At 39.7% G+C, this 20,557-nt stretch overlaps 1 protein-coding gene across 10 annotated transcripts in view; it reads right to left on the bottom strand.

Moving 5' to 3' along the window:
- The window catches only part of Tprg1 (tumor protein p63 regulated 1), a 597,429-nt gene that overhangs the window by 189,957 nt on the left and 386,915 nt on the right, over nucleotides 1-20,557 (bottom strand). For 5 of the 10 annotated variants that reach the window (XM_071615181.1, XM_071615180.1, XM_071615188.1 and 2 more), the window contains exon 1: nucleotides 2,880-2,915. The exons of 4 other annotated variants lie outside the window; for them this stretch is intronic. The gene's annotated coding sequence lies outside the window, so the exon portion shown is untranslated. Of the gene's footprint in view, nucleotides 1-2,879; nucleotides 2,917-20,557 lie in introns of those variants that run through there. One more of the 10 variants, XM_071615190.1, reaches the window with a different exon arrangement.

Here is a 20,557-nt window from a genome sequence, read left to right as displayed (position 1 = left end):
TTTTCCACGCCACATATTAAACTTCTAAGCATTTCCAGCCCCACAGTGAGCCCATGTGGCAGACTGCATTAAGAATAGCACGGTCTTCGTGCCCTCTTTTAGTTAGGCATTCTTAGCAGAGTAGTTATTGCTACTACCTTTAGCAGACAATGATATTTGCAGTTTGTGACAGCTTTACAGCAGCTTTACTTACCCACTAATTCAGGAAATCCTCCAAAGTGAAAATTATGAGTTTTGTGTTTTCCAGTTGTATTTATAGCAATCAAATTTTATCTGTCCACAAATCTTGGTGCTGGATATTTACATTTTAAACGTGTTGCTCCAATAGAACAATATACATATACACCAACCTGGGCACCTTTTCTTATTTTTTAACTTACTGTATTTCACTTTAGTACACCTCTGTTTGAGGCACAGTTGATGATTTCCCACAGGTGTCAAGGGTTCCCACTCATCTCTCAGGCACTTGGCCACTTACTCATGGAGAGCTGTAGATTCCATCTCCAGTGCCTGTTCATCTGTTATCATGGCCTCCCTCAAGTGGATGATCTGCTATGCCACAGTACATGAGACCTGGCTTCCCTAATGGCATTCCTTTTAAGGGGCCAGATGATGTCACCCATAAGCATAATGGTACCAACTCCCCACAATAAGAAATTGACTATGGAGTGACAGGTGGTGGGAAGGAGCTGGGAAGTAAATTCCTCTCCTCCTTCCAGATACGACCCACAGGACTGATTTCTTAATTGACATGTTGCCCAGCACCTTACATCTGTTTGCTCTCTTTTCCTCTTTGCCCTCTTGGTCCTTACTCTCACTACCCTGAATTTGTACTTCCCAAGAAATTATTTGTAATAAATTTTACCTCAGGTAAAGGTAGCAAGACCATTTAAACTAGAAAAAGAGATTTCCTGAAGGCAAATTTTGAGATTTTGGACAAGGAACAAATAAAGATGAAAGGCAGGGAGGATGCAAATGAATCTAACTTGTCTTAGAGAGGGATATTTTATTTTTGTATTTTTGTTATTTTCACTTTTAATTGAGGTAAAATATACATGACATAAAAATGTATCATTTTTATTACTTCTTAAATACACTCCAGTGATGTGAAGGACATTCACATTGTTGTATATCCCATCCCTATAATTGTTTTCTTCTTGAAAACCGAAACTCCCCTCCTCATTAAACAGCGTCCATGATCCCCCCCTCCCCTATCAACCACCATTCTGTTGTTTTTTGGGGGGTTTCTTTTTTAGTTTTATTGACTTTATGTTTTTTAAATACACTACAGCAGAACGCATTACAGTTCTTATTACACATATACAGTACAGTTTTCCATATCTGTGTATATAGAGCATGTTCACGCCAATTCATGCCTATGTACATGTACTTTGTTCTATTCTGAGTACCTCACACAGAGCAATCATTCAGTATTCGTTTCTTTGACTGGCTTATTTCACTTACCATAAAGTCCTCAAAATCTGTTCATGTTGTAGTGCATGTCAGAATTTTCTTCCTTTTGTGCTGAATGCTATTGTATTATACATATATATCATATAGCATGTATTGAGTCACCTATCAATGGACATAATGGCTGTTTCCACCTTTGGGCTGTTGTGAATAATGCTGCTATTTACATAGATATATAAATATCTCTGTGAGACCTTGTTTTCAATTATTTGGGGTATATGTCCTAAAGAGGAATTGCTGAGTCATATAGTAATACTGTATTCAAATTTTTGAGGAATTTCCATACAATTTTCCATAGAAGCTATAACATTTTACATTTATACCAATAGTTTACAAGCATTCCAATTTCTCCAAATTCTTGCCAGCACTTGTTATTTTCTGTTTTTTTGACAGGAGTCATTCTAATACAGGGATAATATGGTATCATACCATGGCTTTGATTTACTTTTCCTGAAAAAATATCTGAAGAATTTTTGAAGGAGTTTTTAAAGGAATTTTTCAGTTGTTAGTAGATTAAAAGAGGTAATAAGCCCAAGGAAGTCTCATAAAGGAAAAGAGATGATAAGATTCAGACTTTCTCCTTGGCTTCTCCTTGGCCCTAGAGCTAAATATAATTCCAAATAAGCCAGAGAGAAACCTAATTTAGACAAGCTGAACTAAAGTTAACTGCTAACACCTAATGCAATTCAGAGGCCAGGTCTCATTCACTGCAACTTCATGGAACTTAGTTTTAGAGCCCAGGCCTATGATCCTGGTGGAAGACAAACTACACTGGAGTTGTCTGTCAATCACTAATACTTTAAAGGCACAACTGCATAGGACCAATCTGGGCCAAGATGAGTTACAGAGGTCCATTCCAGTAAAAAATTTATCTGCATGGACAAAACAGAATGCATTGGCTATCATCAAGGTGCAATATCAAAATGAGGCCGGCCCTACACATGTATCAAAGCCCTAACCACTGTGGAAGGCTCATTTTCTCCCACTTGGGACTGTGTTTCAAGGACCCTAGTCCATGCATCAATAGGTTCGTGTTTATGTAGAAGGTAGTAAATAGCACTTTTCCCTCCTCTCAAGTTATAATCCATTTGGGGATAACACAGGAATCAGTGAAGGTCAAAAAAGCAGTTTAACTACATAGAAAATGGATTCTACCCTCTTCTCAGTTTCATGCTCCAGCCCCTGAATTAAACAGACACCCTGCCTTACGCAGGGAGGGTCAATACAACCACAGACTCCTCCCTGGCAGAGCACAGGTGTGTCCTGGGATCACACCTCTCCAAGAGTGGGAGAAATAGAAACACGATAGTTGCTCTTTTCTTTACTTATACAAAAATAGAAAGTTCTACTTTATATGAAAGAAAGACAGAATTCGCCGTGCATCTTACTCTGTCACAGCTACAGTGTACCTGGGTCCTGTAGTAGTTGAGATTTTCTAGGAGTCTTGTAGTTCCTCAGGGCTGTAACCAAAGAAGCCGACTATCCATCTAATTGGCTCTCATCTATCTAGACTTCCTATCATCCATGGATTTTGTTTTTAATTCTGTGGGTGACAGAAATCAAGGCTTATCCAAAGTGGAAAATGAAACACTGGGCTCCTTCTCAATGGCATAGGCCCAGACTACATCTAGTATCATCACCATTTTCCTTTTCTTTCCAACTACTGATCAAATTCTAACTTGGAAAAACTCAGGTGGTCGGGAAGTTCTTACCTTATGTGTCATTCATGGAATAAAATCAATTTTCTGAATTCTCCAGATTTTGGTTCTGGTTACTTAGAGAAGAAATTCAGAATTAAAACAAACCAGCATATTATTTTCTCAAACCATTGTCTTTGCCTTTGGCTTTCAAGAGCTTCAGCTTATTTGGAATTTGTACTTTTTGTTCTCTCTATATCATCTTTACCTGAAGTGCCATCTATAAAGATTTATCCCTAATGCCTGAATAATTGGCAAAAAGCTCTGGGAAGCATAATGAAGACAGACAGACAGACACACACACACACACACACACACACACACACACACACCTCTCACTGTAGTCTCACCAAACACTATTTTGATGCATGTAGAAATAAGATGAGAAATCTCTAAATAACAACATTTGTGAAATTTTTATTAAACATTTTAAAAATTATGCACTATCTTTAAAATCAACACATACTGAAGTATTGTTTAAAATAAAATATAGTGCTATCTCTTAATCAGGTTGTTAATAAAAAGAAATTACCTAGATTTCATGAGGCATTGTATCTTCACCTCTAAAACTGATCATACTGCTTAAAATTTTTGAGGGTATTAAAGATACCCTGACCATATACCATGTAGGTGCCTGGCACTAAATCTTGCCCAGCAAATTAGTTTTTTTCACTCCATATTCAATAAAGTCTGCCCTCGAGCTGGTGCCATTGGAGAACTACTTATCCTCAAAACTCTCCACAGTAAAATTATCTATGTAGAAGCTTCCCTATGCAAGTAAAGCTTTTTTGGTACTTAAGCTGCCTGCCAGATAGGGTGAATATTTTTAACAGAAAATTAAATGTGTGGATTTTCTTTTCATCATGAAAAGTAATTTTTAACAAGAACTACCAATTCTACACAAATTCCTCAAGAATTACAAGAGGGATCGCTTTCCAACTAAATTTATAAGGCCAGTTTAACCCTGATATCAAAGCCCAGTGGAAAGAAGGAAGGAAGGAAGGAAGGAAGGAAGGAAGGAAGGAAGGAAGGAAGGAAGGAAGGAAGAAAGGAAGGAAGGAAGGAGACAGAGAGATAAGAGACAGAAAGTTATGGACCAATGCTGCTCATGAACACAGATGGAAAAATTTCCAAAGTACTAGCATAGAATCCAACAGCATATAAAAAGTATAGTATATTATAACCAAGTGGAATTGATCCCCCAAATTTAAGGCCAGTACAACACTTAAAATATAAGTTAATATGATTTATCATATCATCAGCACAAAGAGGAAAAATCAAGTGATCATCTCTAGACATAGAAAAGTCTTTGACAAAAATTAGGACATTCATTCCTGATTAAAACCTCCAGAAAACTAGGACTAAATGGGAACTTACATGACCTGATAAAGGCCACCCCAAAAGAGCAAGGGTCACATCATATTTAATGGATAAAGACTGAAAACTTTCCTTCTAAGATCAGGAACAACACAAGGATGTCTGTCCCCAGTATTTTTCAGTGTTATACAGAAAATTAAACCATTGCAACAAACAAACAAAAGGCATTTAAAATGGAAAAGGATAAATAAATCATTTCTATTCACATGTACCATGATAGGCAACAGAGAAAAATCTCAAATATATATACCATAGAAAAACTAGTAGGTCTAATAAGTGAGTTTAGCAAGGGCAGAGGCTATATGGTCAATCACATTTCTGTATATTAACAATAACTTAGAAATTGAAACTTTAAAAGTATTATTTGCAATAGCAGCAAAAGCCTGTAATACTTATATATAAATCCTACAAAGTATCTATAAGACTTTTATGTTGAAAACTACAAAATACCAATGAAGGAATTAAAAGAATACCTAAATAATGAAGATACATGTTATGTTTTTGGAGCCAATGATTCAACACTGTTTATATGACCTACCCCCAAATTCACCTACAGATTCAAGGCAATTTCAGGCAAAATCGCAGTAGAATTTCTTTTAAGAAATTTATGAGCTGCGTCAAAAATCAGAAAGAGAAGACAAAGTTGGAAGATTTATACTACCCTATTTCCAGACTTACCATGAAGTTATAATAGTCAAAACCATTGATACGAGAGGCAGATTAGATATACAGGTCAATGGAAAATAAGGGAGAGTCCAGAAACAGACCCACACTTGGTCAATGGAGTTTCAGTACAGGTTCAAAGGCAATTCAATAAAGAAAAGGCAGACTATTTCACAAATATTGAAACAGTTGGGTTTCTGTTTGGAAAAAAGAAGAAGAAGAACCTAAAGCCTTACCTTGTACCTTCACAAAATTTAGCTCAATATGAATCATAGACCCAAAATTTCTATGTACAAACTATAAAACTGCTAGGAAAAAGAGGTGGGGGAGCTTTTTAATTTTGGAACAAAGAGTTCTTAGCTATGATACTAAAAGTCTGAGCCATAAAGAAAATCCTATAAGTATCTTACACTTTATCAAACAGATGAACTTTTGTTCTTCAAAAAATACTGATAGGAATAATACAAGGCAGAGCCTGAGAGGCAATGTTTTCAGATGATACATTTCATTAGAGACTCAGAGCCAGATTACTTAAGGAACTCTAAACTGCAATAATTACAATAAAAAATTTTAAAGTTGGCAAAATATTTGAATTGACAATTCATTGTAAACATTGAAATGATAAATAATTCAGATTAATTAAACCCACAATGTTATATCATTCCATACTTAGAACAATTATTTTTATTTTTGAAGCAGGATCTTGCTTTGTTGCTCAAGCTTGTCTCAAACTCATGCCTTAGCCACCCAAGTACTGGGAATACAGGCTCCCTTCACTATACCAAAAGAATAACTAATATTTTTTTAAATGAGAGTACAAAGTGGAGCAACTAGAACTCCTCTTGTATTGCTGATGCAAATACAAACTGTTACAGCCGACTTGGAAATCTGTTTGGCAGTATCTAAGGAAGTTAAACACGCGCCACACAATGCAGCAATCCCACTCCTAGGTGTTTTCCCAAGTGAAATGAAAACCTGTCTTCACACAAAATCCTGCATGTTAACATTTATAGCAGCTTTATTTGCAACCCCCAAAAGCTGAAAACAACTGTGGTACATGCAATCAAATACTGCTCAGGAATAAGAAGGAACAAACTGTTGATACATGCAACAACATGGATAGATCTCAGATGCATTTTTCTAAGAGCAAGAAGCCAGACTCAAAAAACTCTCTAAGTATGATTTGCAAGACATTTTTTCAAAGCCAAAACTATTGGAACAAAAACAGATCAATGGTTGCCAGGGGAGAGAGATTAACCACACAGTAATACTGGGGATCTGGGGGAAGTGAGAGAACTATTCTTTATCTTAACTATAGTGGTGGTAATTTTAAGACTAAATGTTGGCCAACACCACAGAATTGTGCATTGAATTTTACTGTACGTAAATTTTATGCTAATATATAAGTAAGAAAAATCATTCTTGATTGTAAGCAGCCACCACGCTTCTCAGTCCACACCTTATATGTATTTTGCTCATTTATTTTCTATAATTTGATGTAACTTTTTTCCCAAATGTTCCTATTCTGCTGGGTTGGTAGACATACTTATCTTCAACCCGTTCTGAGAATTCTGTCCACCTCTTCTTCCATTTATGTCATTATACTATGCAAATCGAGAGCTATAATCAGAAGCCCACACCAATGGCTGCATTCATTGTGAAAATCCAGGTACCAGGCAATCATTTCCTCTTGAGGATTTTGATGCTGCTCCATGAGCACAGCTGAAAGCAGAGGCAGAATTCTTTCTGGATCACTGAGCTCTCTCGTTCATCTAATTCATTTATTCTACCTCCTGCCTGTCTCTCCCTCTTCCCCGCTCTCTCTCCTTGGTTTCCCACACAGCCCAGAGGAGTTCTCTGTTTTCTCCTCTCCTTGCTTCTGGCCAAAATACTTTGTCTATATCCTTAAATACCAACTTTGCACCCTCTCCACAAAACTCTCTAAGATCCCCTAAGGGCTTAGGCTTCTTCGTGACAAATGTCAGAAACAAGCATGCTATTTCTAATTTCAGCCCTCTCGCTGCCTCCCCGTGGCACTTGAGTACAGAGTTAACTACAGGGGTGCAGAGAGAATAAAGCAAGATGGAAACCCGAGAGAAAAAAAACAGGTTAATATCTTAAAATATAACTCCACCTCACCTGGATAAAATAGCTTAATCATACCACATTTATTGCTGTTTCCTTTACAGGTAGATGAAAAACCTGTGAGCAAACTCTCCCATTTCATGAGTTACCATAAATGTTGGTTTTTTTATTTGATGTTGTTAAAATTTTGTTATTATGTTATGAAATTATTATATTCTCCAGAAAGCAGAAACAGAAAGAATTCTTAGGGTAAGAAATTATGTGTGAACCAAGTGAAAAAAGAATGTGCATAAAAAATCATACTAAGAAAGGTTATGGGCCTATCAGCATTCTGTACAGTTGTTCGGAAGCAAAGAAAAAGCAAAACAGATTCTAAAAAATAAAATTTATGGAAACTTTGCTGCCAAACTTTGTAAAAGAATAATCAGTAGAAAAGAGTAATTAATTCACACATTACATGTTCTCCCTTTTTAATCCTCGCCAATGGCAATCATGTACTTTTGAGAGGGACATCTGGAAACCGAAGTGGCTTAAAACATTGTCTTTCTAGCAAGCAGCTAGCCAGGAATCTCCATGTTCTACAAGCTGCTTGTTCCTGCCTCCAGCCCCAAATGGAGCCGGCCTGCCTTCCCACCAGACAGGCTAAACAATGGCAGATTGGTTCCCAGTGCAGAGCACAGTCTCCAGATGTCCATGGTTCCGGAAAGCTTGGGCACACTCTTCAGACACAAACGAAGCTCTGTATTCCACTAGCCAGCATCCTATTAAAGGAACCACACCCAGTGGGACAAGCAACCAGCCTGGTTTACCCCTGGGGTCACGTAGTAGTAGTGAGGTGATAGCTTCCCCATGACACAAGTATTCAAGCAGCAAATATGTGACCTTGAAGGGTATATTGCAGAGGGGACTCAAGGGAACTCTAAATATCCTATAAATATCCTATATAGTCACGTACTACCCACTTGACATTAGGATTCTAAGAGATTACCCTTTTCCAAGGAAGTGAAAACATATACTCCATTTATGAGAAATTGATATTCCAAAGCAAATCAAAACCTGGCTGATACCATAGAGATATGAAAACAAATCATGAAATATTCAGGAAATATCTATCCTGAGAGATAAAGTGTAGATATGCCACAAATTGGGGAATGTTTTAAGAGTTATATATCAATTCAGTTAAATGCTTATAGTGAAATATACAACGTTTCCTTTAATGCTGGTTTGTGCTGTATGATTGTATTGAAATTTGATTATTTTCTGCATGCAGGTGAATCAACACTGACCTTACCAACTTGAAATACTGAAAGGTCAGTGTGATTCTGTGGAAGAACAAAAGCTAATATGTGGAATTTCTACAAGAGAATGATAGCTGCCTTGCTTTCAGGTCTATATGTTATTGCAAAGGTGATGGTGAATAAAAGCGATGAATCAATAGGGAAAAAAGCTATAATTTGTAATGGACATGTTATAAAGCAAAAGGTATGTTTTAGAAAATTTGTATTTTTATTTTATGTTATTTATTTTTGGGGAGGGTGTAGCAGGGATTAAACTCAGGGACACTCAACCACTGGGCCACATCCCCAGCCCTATTTTGTATTTTATTTAGAGACAGGGTCTCACTGAGTTGCTTAGTATTTCACTTTTGCTGAGGCTGGCTTTGAACTCATGATTGTCCTGCCTCAGCCTCTCAAGCCACTGGAATTATAGGCATGCGCCACTGCGCACAAGAATTTTTATTTTTCTAAGCCATTGGTGTGACAAAAATTAGTATTTTCATTTTGACCAATTTCTTGCATAATAAAATAAATTCATTATTTAGATAAAGAAAATTTTTTCTACTTTTAAGCAATATACATTACATATAGTCTGTCTGAAGTCCTGAGGAACTCAAATAGTATTGAATCAATGAGATCTTCCCTTCACGTCTCTCTACACACACACACACAAAAAAAAAAAAAAACACATGAAGATATCAAGTTACAAGGGTCAGGGGACCGAAGGAGGGAAATATGAAATCTCTGTAAACTTCTGCTCAATTTTTCTGTAAGCCCAGAACTGCTCTAAAAATTAAAGTCTATATTTTTAAAAAAGTCAGGAGATTATATTTTACTTAGATCTTTCCAGAAAACAGAAATTACTGTTGTTGGAAATTAAAACATATCACATTATACGCACTTAAATTATTTCTAAAAGAGAATCCTCATCTTTATTTTTAAAAAAATTATTACCGAGTGAGCACTAGACTAAGATTTGTAACCAATCCCTGCTCTGACTGCAACTTCACACATTGCCAGATTCATCTGCTTCCTTCTCTGGGCCTTAGATTCACCAGGTGGAAATTGGGACAGGAGTAATCACCATTCTGCCATAGTTTGGATCTGTCATATCCCACAAGGCCCATGTGTGATGTGTTTGGTCCTCAGGTTGGCACTATTAGAAGGTGGTGAAGACTTTAAAAGATGGAGTCCAGTGATGAGTTTTAGGTTACTGGATTGCTCTCTCTAGGGGATATGGGACCCTGGCTCTTTCTCTCCCTGGCTTTTGGCCATGAGGTGAAGTTTCCACTGACATGGGCTCCCACCATGAGGCCTTCCCTCAGGCCTAAAAGCAACAAGCTAATCAACTGTGAGTGGAATTCCAAAAGAGTGAGCCGAAACAAAACTTTACTCTTTTAATTTGAATCTCTCATATAATTTGTTACAGAAATGAAAAGCTAACAGATAAACTTTCCCTCCTTAAAATAACAGGGACATGCAAACTCTGAATACCATAAGGCCACATACAAATTTTAGCTGGGAAGAAAGAAAACCATGTACTGTATAATTATTCATTCAAGAAATAGTATCTGAACACCCATCACAAACCAGACTCTCTGCTAGGCACAAGAAATTCCACAGGAAACAACATAGTCAGAACTACAATCTTCCTAAATATTATAGTTTATTGAAGATGACAGGGACTAAATAAATATATCATTTAACACATCATTTAAAATATGTTATTTGGGGGCTGGGGATGTGGCTCAAGCGGTAGCGCGCTCGCCTGGCATGCGTGCAGCCCGGGTTCGATCCTCAGCACCACATACAAACAAAGATGTTATGTCAACCAAAAACTAAAAAATAAATATTAAAAAATTCTCTCTCTCTCTCTTCCCTCCCTCTCTCTCTCTCTCTCTCTCTCTCTCTCTCTCTCTCTCTCTCTCTCTCTCTCTCTTTAAAAAAATAAAAATAAAAAAGATAAAATGTGTTATTTGACATAAGGAAAAATGAAAGGCAGGTTGAATAATTATGATGGGTGACCCAATTTAGATTAGGACTGGGTTGCAGGGAGGGGTGAAAGAATTAAAGAAAAGATTCTCAAAGATTTGAAGTATGAGGAGCTGATGAGTACAAAACTTGAAAGGAAAGAGTCACAGAGCATATTAGAACAGGAAAAAGCTCATGAGAAGGGCTGGAGGTGAAAAAGCTTGGCATCTTCAAGGCAATAGAAGGTCAGGGTGGCTGTTGCTGCCATCATCATGATCTTATACTACTTTTGAGGATAGACCAGGACAATAGTGAATATTAAAATACTAATTTTTACTGGGGTTTAACTTTCTATCATAAATAAACGTATCTGTTATGGTATAGAAAAGCTCATGTGTAAGACAATGCAAGATGGTTTAGAGCAGAAATGATTGGGTTATGAGAATCTTAATTATTTAACCCCTGATGGGATTAACTGGGTGGTAACTGAAGGCAGGTAGAGAATGGCTGGAGGAGGTAGATCACTGGGGGCATGACTTTGGTATCTGGCTAGTGGAGTCTATGCTCTCTGATTATTATGTGAGCCACTTCCTTCTACCACACTCTTCAGTTGTGATGTTCAGCCCCACCTCAAGCCTAAAATGGAACCAGCTGTCTATGGACCAAGACCTCTGAAACCCTGAGACCCCAAATAAATTATTCCTCCTCTACAATTCTTCTGGTTGGGACTTTATTCACAGCAGTAGAAAAGCTGACTAAAACAATTTCCAATTTAGACAGTCTCTAAATCCAAAGCAAGTTCCTGATCCCTATATTTTTGGTAATCGTTATGCCTAAGGAACATTTTGAGCAACATTTGTTTTTTTAGACTCAAAGAGAAGGTCAGTTTGTTAAATTAAATATATTAAAAAGAAAATCGATAGACTAGAGTCTATTCTGAGAAAGGTAAAGTGGACTCAAAACTAACAGTTGCCAATCCAAAAAAACCAAATGCCAAATGTTTTCTTTGATATAAGAAGGCTGATTCATAGTGGGATAGGGAGTGGAAGCATGGGAGGAATAGACAAACTGTAGATAGGGCAGAGGGGTAGGAGGGGAAGGGAGGGAGCATGGGATAATTAATGATGGTGGAATGTGATGATCATTATTATCCAAGTACAGGTATGAACACACGAATTGGTGAGAATATACTATGTATAAAACCAGAGATATGAAAAAAATTGTGCTCTATATATGTAATAAGAATTGTAATTCATTCTGCTGTCATATATAAAACAAAACAAAACAAAACTAACAGTTACAGTTCCTAAGGTTGTTGGGGCTGGAAAGAGAAAATGAAGGTGATACTATTGGCCCCTACTCAAGATGTCAAATGGATAACAGAGATTATAGTCTCTCTAATGACCACAAGATGACCACAAGAGGGGCTTATTGTGGTTAAAGTTTAAAGGAAGGCAACATGTTCCACAATGTGTAAGAAAGAACTGGGTAAGAGTAGGAGATATCTAATTTGGCAGGGTAAAGAAATAGTATTTCACAAGAAGTCATAAATAAGCCATATATTTAAGTACATAATAGATTTCCCTTTAGGGACACCTGGAGAGGATTCAGATGCTTTTCAGGGCCTATGCAATAGGTCACCTTTGAGGTCTCTTCCAGCCATGGGACACACCATTGAAAAATGCTTTCTTAACAGAAAGATTGAAAACACTATTCTCAGTAAAAGGGAAGTTTCATTTCCCAAGTGTTAGACATTTAGGATACTGAAATTATGACCAGGAGTGGGTATCTTTAATAACACTAGCATTAGCATCAGAGAGTAGTAGAGTTTGAAAACTACAGATGGTTCCTACATGCCAGTTATCCATGGAGAACAACTCATGAGAAATCTTCATTAGCATATCCTCTATGGGTCTAGACGACAACACTTAATAAAGGGATGAGGGTAGGAAATAAGAATCCCAGGTTGCTGGCTTGAGCTGAAAGGCTCTGCATCAGATTTGGGGAAAAGTTGACCCGTAAATTTTGAAAGCAGTTGGGGATGGGCCACAAAAGTTATAGAGCTAGATGATTAGGGAGTTATGCCCACAAATGATAATAGGGCAAAGGAATGTATTCTACAGAGTGTCCATAGGGAAAAAGCACACTCAAGAAAATGAAAGAATCAATACATTGGTTGTGTGTTGTGTGAGCTCTCTTTGCATACAGGTAAGCTAGAGTTTTACTCACGAAATTGTAAAACATTAGACCAGAAGTCCAGGTGTTCTTAACCTCAAGATAGTCTTCTGAGTGTACAAATATATAGTCTCTTAGAGGTACAAATGAGGGCTTTGTTCTGTGATGCCCTGGATTTTCCCTTAGAGAGTGTGACAACTCAGCCTGAGCCAAGTGAGAGTACAGGATTATTATTTTTGTTGACTTAAGTATGAGTAAGAGTTAAGATGGGGTACTGGAGATGTAGGTCAGTGATAGAGCATGTTCTGTGCATGTACAAGGCTAGTGTCAAGATGAAACATGGAGCTTGATACAGGTTTTGTGAGATAATCATGCTGATAGAATTTTCAAAGATAATATGCTATGGTGACTTCTCCCTTAATTTTTCTCCCCAATTCCAACCCAGATGAGAGACAGAAAATTTAGACAGCACTTGCTAAGCCTCTATCATCTGCCAATCACTGTGCTAAGTAATTTATCCTTAACATAAGCCTGTGAGATAGATGCCATTCTCATCTCACAAAGGAAAAAGAAACTCAAGGAGGTTGATTTCTTTATTTCACTCACTCATTGACTTTACTGTATCAATATACATCAGTTAATCATCTCCTAGATGGTACTATGGAGGATATCTACCAGAAGCTACTATATAATTCTCCTTTTACTTTCTCTAAGTCTTTTTCTGGAAACAGTACTCCTTTTCTACTTGAATCTATTCCTATCTCTAGCCTACCTATAGGTATCACCAAAACTTCCATCTTCTCACCTAATATCTATTCTTTGACCATAGCAATGGTAAACTTGCCAACTAAACAAAATTTGGGACTAAGAGAAAGTTCAGGATAAGGTCTTATCAAAATGGCTGAAAATTGTACCATGAAAAACTAGGAACTATGATGGGCTGTCTTTTCCAGCAGGTGGAATTCCATTGTGAAAGGAAAACGTGAAGTTGACACAGTGGATAACAGCTGAGACACAAAACAGACTGGATCCACATGGCAGGCATCTCTCTGCTGCTTTCCCAAGTACTGAGTGTTCACCTCTTCCTTAGGCTCCATAAGTACACCTCAGTATCCTTCAAAAATCGACTCCTAAAAGGTCTGGGGATCCATGATAAAATTTTAATCAGAGAAGAATAGATATCATCTTATTCCTTTTTCTTTTCTTGATGTTTTTTTAATATTCTCTCAGGGCAATTACAAGAATGGGCAGGAATTCCAGGTAGAAAGACAAAACAATTGTTCAGATGTGAAATGAAGAGGGTGTGACTTTAAGTGATGAAGTCACTTTATGCACTAAGATCAGCAGATTACCCTTGGAAGAGAGAGAGAGAGAGAGAGAGAGAGAGAGAGAGTCTTCACCTCCAGGGAAACTGGTTGGATAAGTGGGGATGATAATGTTTGTGGAATGGTGAGTTTGCTTAGTGCCTGCCGAGTGGAAGATACCTGCAGGACACCCAAGTGGAAATGTAGAGGACAGGAAGATGGTCAGGAAGGCAGATTGCCTTTTACATCCATCTGCTTACTATAGACAACCCTAGGAAATAGCACCATCACCGCTCCCATTTCACAGATGAGAAAACTGAGGCAAAGGGAGATCAGGGGAAGCATTTTTGTCTTTCTTTGCTTTGTTTTATAATAACCTGGCTGGGTTTTTTTTTTTTTTTTTTTTTTTTTTAATCTTCTAGCCTGAATTACAGAATTGGGCAGTAAGTGAATTTAGGAGCAGGTGACAAGGGCATTTCAAAAGAGTGAGTGGGAAGAAAAGAAAGAAGAGTCAAGTTGAAACACTAGCAACAAAGACTTCAAAGGGACAGAGAGAGTGTTGTAGTTACATCCCTGCTCTGGATCCAAAATATCCAAGTTCAAATTTTAACCTAGTAGCAGCTACTTGCTCTGAAAAAGTCTTAGATACCCTTTTTCTTCAATATCCTCATCTGCTCATTGCTAATAATTATAACACCTATTTCCTAGGGTGATATGTAGCAACTAAGAAAAGACATGTAAAAAGCTGATCGTGCAGTATGGCAAATACTGAATATTCAAGAAATATATGCTATTATTATAAACTTGAAAAAGAAGCAGAAAAATAAGTTAATGGTAAAGTAGGAAAAGTGGGAAATGGTACTGTCCTAGAAGCTAAAGAAAGATAAAACTTTACAAGGCAGGAAATACACCTTTCTTTCTAGGTATGGTGGTCCAGGCCAAGAGTCCCAATTACTCTGGAGGCTGAGGTGGGAGGGTCACTGGAGCACATGAGTTCAAGACCAGCCTGGGCAACACAGTATTCCCAGATTCAAACAAAACAAAACACCTCTTTCTTTTAGTGAGGTCAATAAAAATGGGACCCACAGAGTTCCATCTGGCTTACCCACTTCCAGGTCATATGTGGCATGGGCAAGGAGCAACCAGACTGTGTCTGGGTGAGGAAAGAGTGAGGGGTGAAGAAATGCAGTCGATGGACACAAAGTTTCTCCTTAAAGGTTGGAATATGAAGGGAGGAGGATGGAGGATAAAGGAGATATCAGGGGGATGTGGTTTCTTTTTTTTAATGCAATGCAATTTTATTATCATTTGGAGTCATATATATCATAAGTGAAGCATGTTTATATATATATATATATATATATATATATATATTTATTTATTTAAAATGTAGAACATAATTAACTTTTTTAAAAAAATTAGCTTTTTCTTTGTAATAATACATTCTAGTAATATGCATTTTGACATATTATACATACATGGAGCATAACTGCCCATTCCGGTGGTTGTACATGATGTGGAGTTTCACTGGTCGAGTATTCGTTCATGAAAATAGGAAAGTTATGGGACATGGTTTCCTGATAACTGTGGAGTGCTGAGGTAAAAGGGATGGACACTTTTTTGTGCTGAAGGGGAAAAGCAAGTAGAGATCAGAAGGCTGAAGATGAAGGGGAAAGGACAACTCCTAAGGAAGAGGGAAGAAGGTTGAGAATGCATGAAGAAATCAGTCTGGGGGAGAAGGAAGATGGCGGCGAGGGGAGTGCATTGCCCCCGTGTGCTGCTTCACTGTGTGGGAGTATGACAAGTCAGGACAGCTAAAGGCTATCTTGTTAGGAATTTCCAGCAATAGTGGGGTGCTCCGGAACCTGGAGGAAGGATTTCCATCGCACGAGGATCAGCTACGGGGACTCAAACGCGAGAGGTTTGTCGCACGGAGGGTAACACTGCTTATTCAGCAAATCGCCCTGCGGCTAGAGTCTGCAGCACGCGCTGGGATAGAGACGCAGGGTTACAGCGCTGCAGTTTCTGCCAGCCGCGCAAGCACCGTACTCAGGGCTGAATTCTGGGTTCGAGACGGGGGAAGGAAGCGGTCCATCTCGGTTCTCCACACCGGTCAGACCACAGAGGAGGCCAGCAGCCACCATGTTGGTAAACTGACGTCACCACCGCTGTTTTCGACTGACCGCAGCTCATTCAGCCATAGAACAGGTAATTTCAGGCTGCAATTCGCCTGCGGCTTGCAGACAGATTGCTACGGTTCAGCGCCTGGGTGCTTCTTAGAACCTGATCTTATCGGAGTGAACACCGAGCGCGGGGCGGCCGAGTTCCGGCTCCCGGAACCGTCCCGGAACCGCCCTGGCCCAGGGCTGCTGAGCCTGCGGAGGCTGCTTCTTGGACCCTGCTCCTATCAGAGCATACAACAAGCACTAAGCAGCTGAATTCCGGCTCCCAGAACTGAGCCCGCGGGGACTGCTTCTTGGAGCTTACACTTATAGGAGCTTACACCGAGCATGGAGCGGCCGAGTTCTGGCTCCCGGAACCGTCCCGGAACTTCCCTGGCCCGGGGCTAGGAGCCCGCGGAGACTGCTTCTCGGTCCGGGTCCTGCTGAGGGCCGATCAGGACTCACCCGGTGCTTTGGTTGCCCGGCAAGTGAAACGAAATGCTGCCATTCGCATAGGATACCAACATGGCAGAGATCTGATGTCTGCAGAAAGCGGCGGAGGAGGGAACTTCATCAATACCAGCGGTGACATAAGCAGTTGGTCTCCTGGTAGGGGGGGTGAGGCACAGTCACCCAAGTCTCCTCAATTTGTCGTCGAGCCAGAGGGGAGGAGCCGGGCCGCCGCCAGCGCCCGGAGCAGGACCAGCGGCTCGCCAGCGTGGTGACCGCGTGACCCCAATTGGAGAGGGGGTGGAGCGGAGCCGCCACCCGCACCCGCAAGGTGGGCAGACCCGCGACCCAGTGGTACATGGGCATGGTAGGAGGGGCAGGGCAGAGACGCCGTTCGCGCTTGCAAGGTAAACAGACCTGTGACAGCCTGGCGGGTCAGGCCCAGTGGCCTGCCAGTGTGGTACACACGTCACCCCAACTGGAGTAGGGGCAGAGCAGATCCTTCTCCCTGCCGGTGTGGTGGTCACGTGACCCCAATTGGAGTGGGGGCGGAGCGGAACCGCCACCCGTGCCCGCAGGGTGAGCAGACCAGTGATCAACCTGCAGATCAGGCCCAGGGGTCCGCAGGCTTGGTAGGAGGGGCAGGGCAGATCCGCCGCCCGCGCCTCCAAGGTAGGCAGACCTACAACAGACCGGCGGATCAGGCCCAGGAGCCTGCCGGTGTGGTACAAACACCACCCTAATTGGAGTAGTGGCAGAGCAGAGTCGACGCCCGTCCCAGGAACAGGCCCAGCGTCCTGCAGGCGGGGTAGTCACGACACCCCAATTGGAATAGGGTCAGAGCAGAGCCTCCACCCGTGCCCGAAAGGTGGGCAGATCTGCGACCGACCAGCGGGACAGGCCCAGTGGCCTGCCGGTACGACAGACACGTCACCCCATTTGGAGTAGGGGCAGAGTAGAGCCGCCACCCGCACCTGCAGGGTAGGCAAACCTGCAACCGACCGGCGGATCAGGCCCGGTGGCCTGCCGACGTGGTACACTCGTCACCCCAATTGGAGTAGGGGCAGAACAGAGCTGCCGCCAGCTCCCAAAACAGGCCCAGTGACCTGCCGGCGTGGTAGCCACGACACCCCAATTGGAATAAGGAGAGAGCAGAGCCACCGCCCGCACCTGCAGGAAAGATACGCAAGCAGTATGAAAAGACAAGGAAAGAAAGGACCACAAGCAATGCAGGTCAACGCAAGTTTAGAAGAGGTAACAGCTGCAGCAGATGGAATGTCAGATAAAGAATTCAGGATATACATGCTTCAAATGATCTGGAGTATCAAGGAAGACATTAAACAGCAAAATCAGACAATGAAAGATCACTTCGACAACGAATTACACAAACAAATCCAGGAAGCAAAGGATCAACTATACAGGGAGATAGAGGTTATAAAAAACAAACAAACAGAAATCCTAGAAATGCAGGAAGCAATAAACCAACTTAAAAACTCAATGGAGAATACTACCAGCAGAGTAGAACACTTAGAAGATAGAACATCAGACAATGAAGACAAAGTATTTCAACTGGAAAAGAACATAGACAGCTCAGCAAGACTGTTAAGGAACCATGAGCAGAACATCCAAGAAATATGGGATAACATTAAGAGACCAAACTTAAGAGTCATTGGGATACAGGAAGGTACAGAGCTCCAAACCAAAGGAATGAGAAGTCTATTCAATGAAATAATACAAGAAAACTTCCCAGACTTGAAGAATGAGACAGAATCCCAAATCCTAGAAGCCTACAGGACGCCGAATGTGCAAAATCATAAGAGATCCACACCTAGACACATTATAATGAAGATGCCCAACATACAGAATAAGGAGAGAATTTTAAAAGCTACAAGAGAAAGGAAGCAGATTACATTTAGGGGTAAGCCAATCAGGATAACAGCTGATCTTTCAACACAGACTCTGAAAGCTAGAAGATCCTGGAATAACATATTTCAAACACTGAAAGAAAATGGGTTCCAACCAAGAATTGTGTATCCAGCGAAATTAAGCTTCAGGATGGAGGATGAAATTAAAACCTTCCACGATAAACAAAAGTTTAAAGAATTCGCAGCTAGAAAACCATCTCTTGAAAACATCCTCGCCAAAGCATTACAGGAAGAGGAAATGGAAAATAACAATGAAAACCAACAGTGGGAGGTAGGACAGTAAAGGGGGGGGGGAATAATCAAAGAGGAAAACAAACCATGTTTAGTAACAGAAATAAACAAATATGGCTGGAAGAACAACCCATATCTCAATAATAACCCTAAATGTTAATGGCTTAAACTCACCAATTAAGAGACACAGGCTAGTAGAATGGATCACAAAACAAGACCCAACAATATGCTGCCTACAGGAGACGCATTTGATAGGAAAAGACATACATAGGCTGAAGGTGAAAGGTTGGGAAAAATCATATCACTCATATGGACTTCGGAAACAAGCAGGAGTGTCCATACTCATATCAAATAAAATAGATTTCAAGCCAAAGTTAATCAAAAGAGATAAAGAGGGACACTACATACTGCTTAAGGGAACCATACACCAACAAGACATAACAATCATAAATATTTATGCCCCAAACAATGGTGCAGCTATGTTCGTCAAACAAACTCTTCTCAAGTTCAAGAGTCTAATAGACCACCATACCATAATCATGGGAGACTTCAACACACCTCTCTCGCCACTGGACAGATCTTCCAAACAAAAGTTGAATAAGGAAACTATAGAACTCAATAACACTATTAATAACCTAGACCTAATTGACATATATAGAGTATACCATCCAACATCAAGCAGTTACACTTTTTTCTCAGCAGCACATGGATCCTTCTGAAAAATAGATCATATATTATGTCACAGGGCAACTCTTAGACAATATAAAGGAGTAGAGATAATACCATGCATCTTATCTGATCATAATGGAATGAAACTGAAAATCAACGATAAAAGAAGGAAGGAAAAAGCATACATCACTTGGAGAATGAACAATAGGTTACTGAATGATCAATGGGTTATAGAAGACATCAAGAAGGAAATTAAAAAAATTCTTAGAGATAAATGAAAACACAGACACAACATATCGGAATCTATGGGACACATTGAAAGCAGTTCTAAGAGGAAAATTCATTGCTTGGAGTTCATTCCTTAAAAAAAGAAAAAACCAACAAATAAATGATCTCATACTTCATCTCAAAATCCTTGAAAAAGAAGAGCAAAACAACAGCAAAAGAAGTAGAAGGCAAGAAATAATTAAAATCAGAGCTGAAATTAATGAAATCGAAACAAAAGAAACAATTGAAAAAATTGACAAAACTAAAAGTTGGTTCTTTGAAAAAATAAACAAAATCGACAGACCCTTAGCGATGCTAGCGAAGAGAAGAAGAGAGAGAACTCAAATTACTAGCATACGGGATGAAAAAGGCAATATCACAACAGACACTTCAGAAATACAGAAGATAATCAAAAACTATTTTGAATCCTTATACTCCAACAAATTAGAAGATAGTGAAGGCATAGATAAATTTCTTAAGTCATATGATCTGCCCAGATTGAGTCAGGAGGATATAGAAAACCTAAACAGACCAATATCAATTGAGGAAATAGAAGAAACCATAAAAAGACTACCAACTAAGAAAAGCCCTGGACCGGATGGGTATACAGCAGAATTTTACAAAACCTTTAAAGAGGAACTAATACCAATACTTTTCAAGCTACTTCGGGAAATAGAAAAAGAGGGAGAACTTCCAAATTCATTCTACGAGGCCAACATCACCCTGATACCTAAACCAGACAAAGACACTTCAAAGAAAGAAAACTACAGACCAATATCTCTAATGAACCTAGATGCAAAAATCCTCAATAAAATTCTGGCGAATCGGATACAA

Source organism: Marmota flaviventris, chromosome 8, assembly GCF_047511675.1.
Source record: "Marmota flaviventris isolate mMarFla1 chromosome 8, mMarFla1.hap1, whole genome shotgun sequence".
Taxonomy (NCBI): domain Eukaryota; kingdom Metazoa; phylum Chordata; class Mammalia; order Rodentia; family Sciuridae; genus Marmota; species Marmota flaviventris.
Note: the sequence above shows the minus strand (reverse complement) of the source record. Positions and strands in the feature narration are given on the sequence as shown.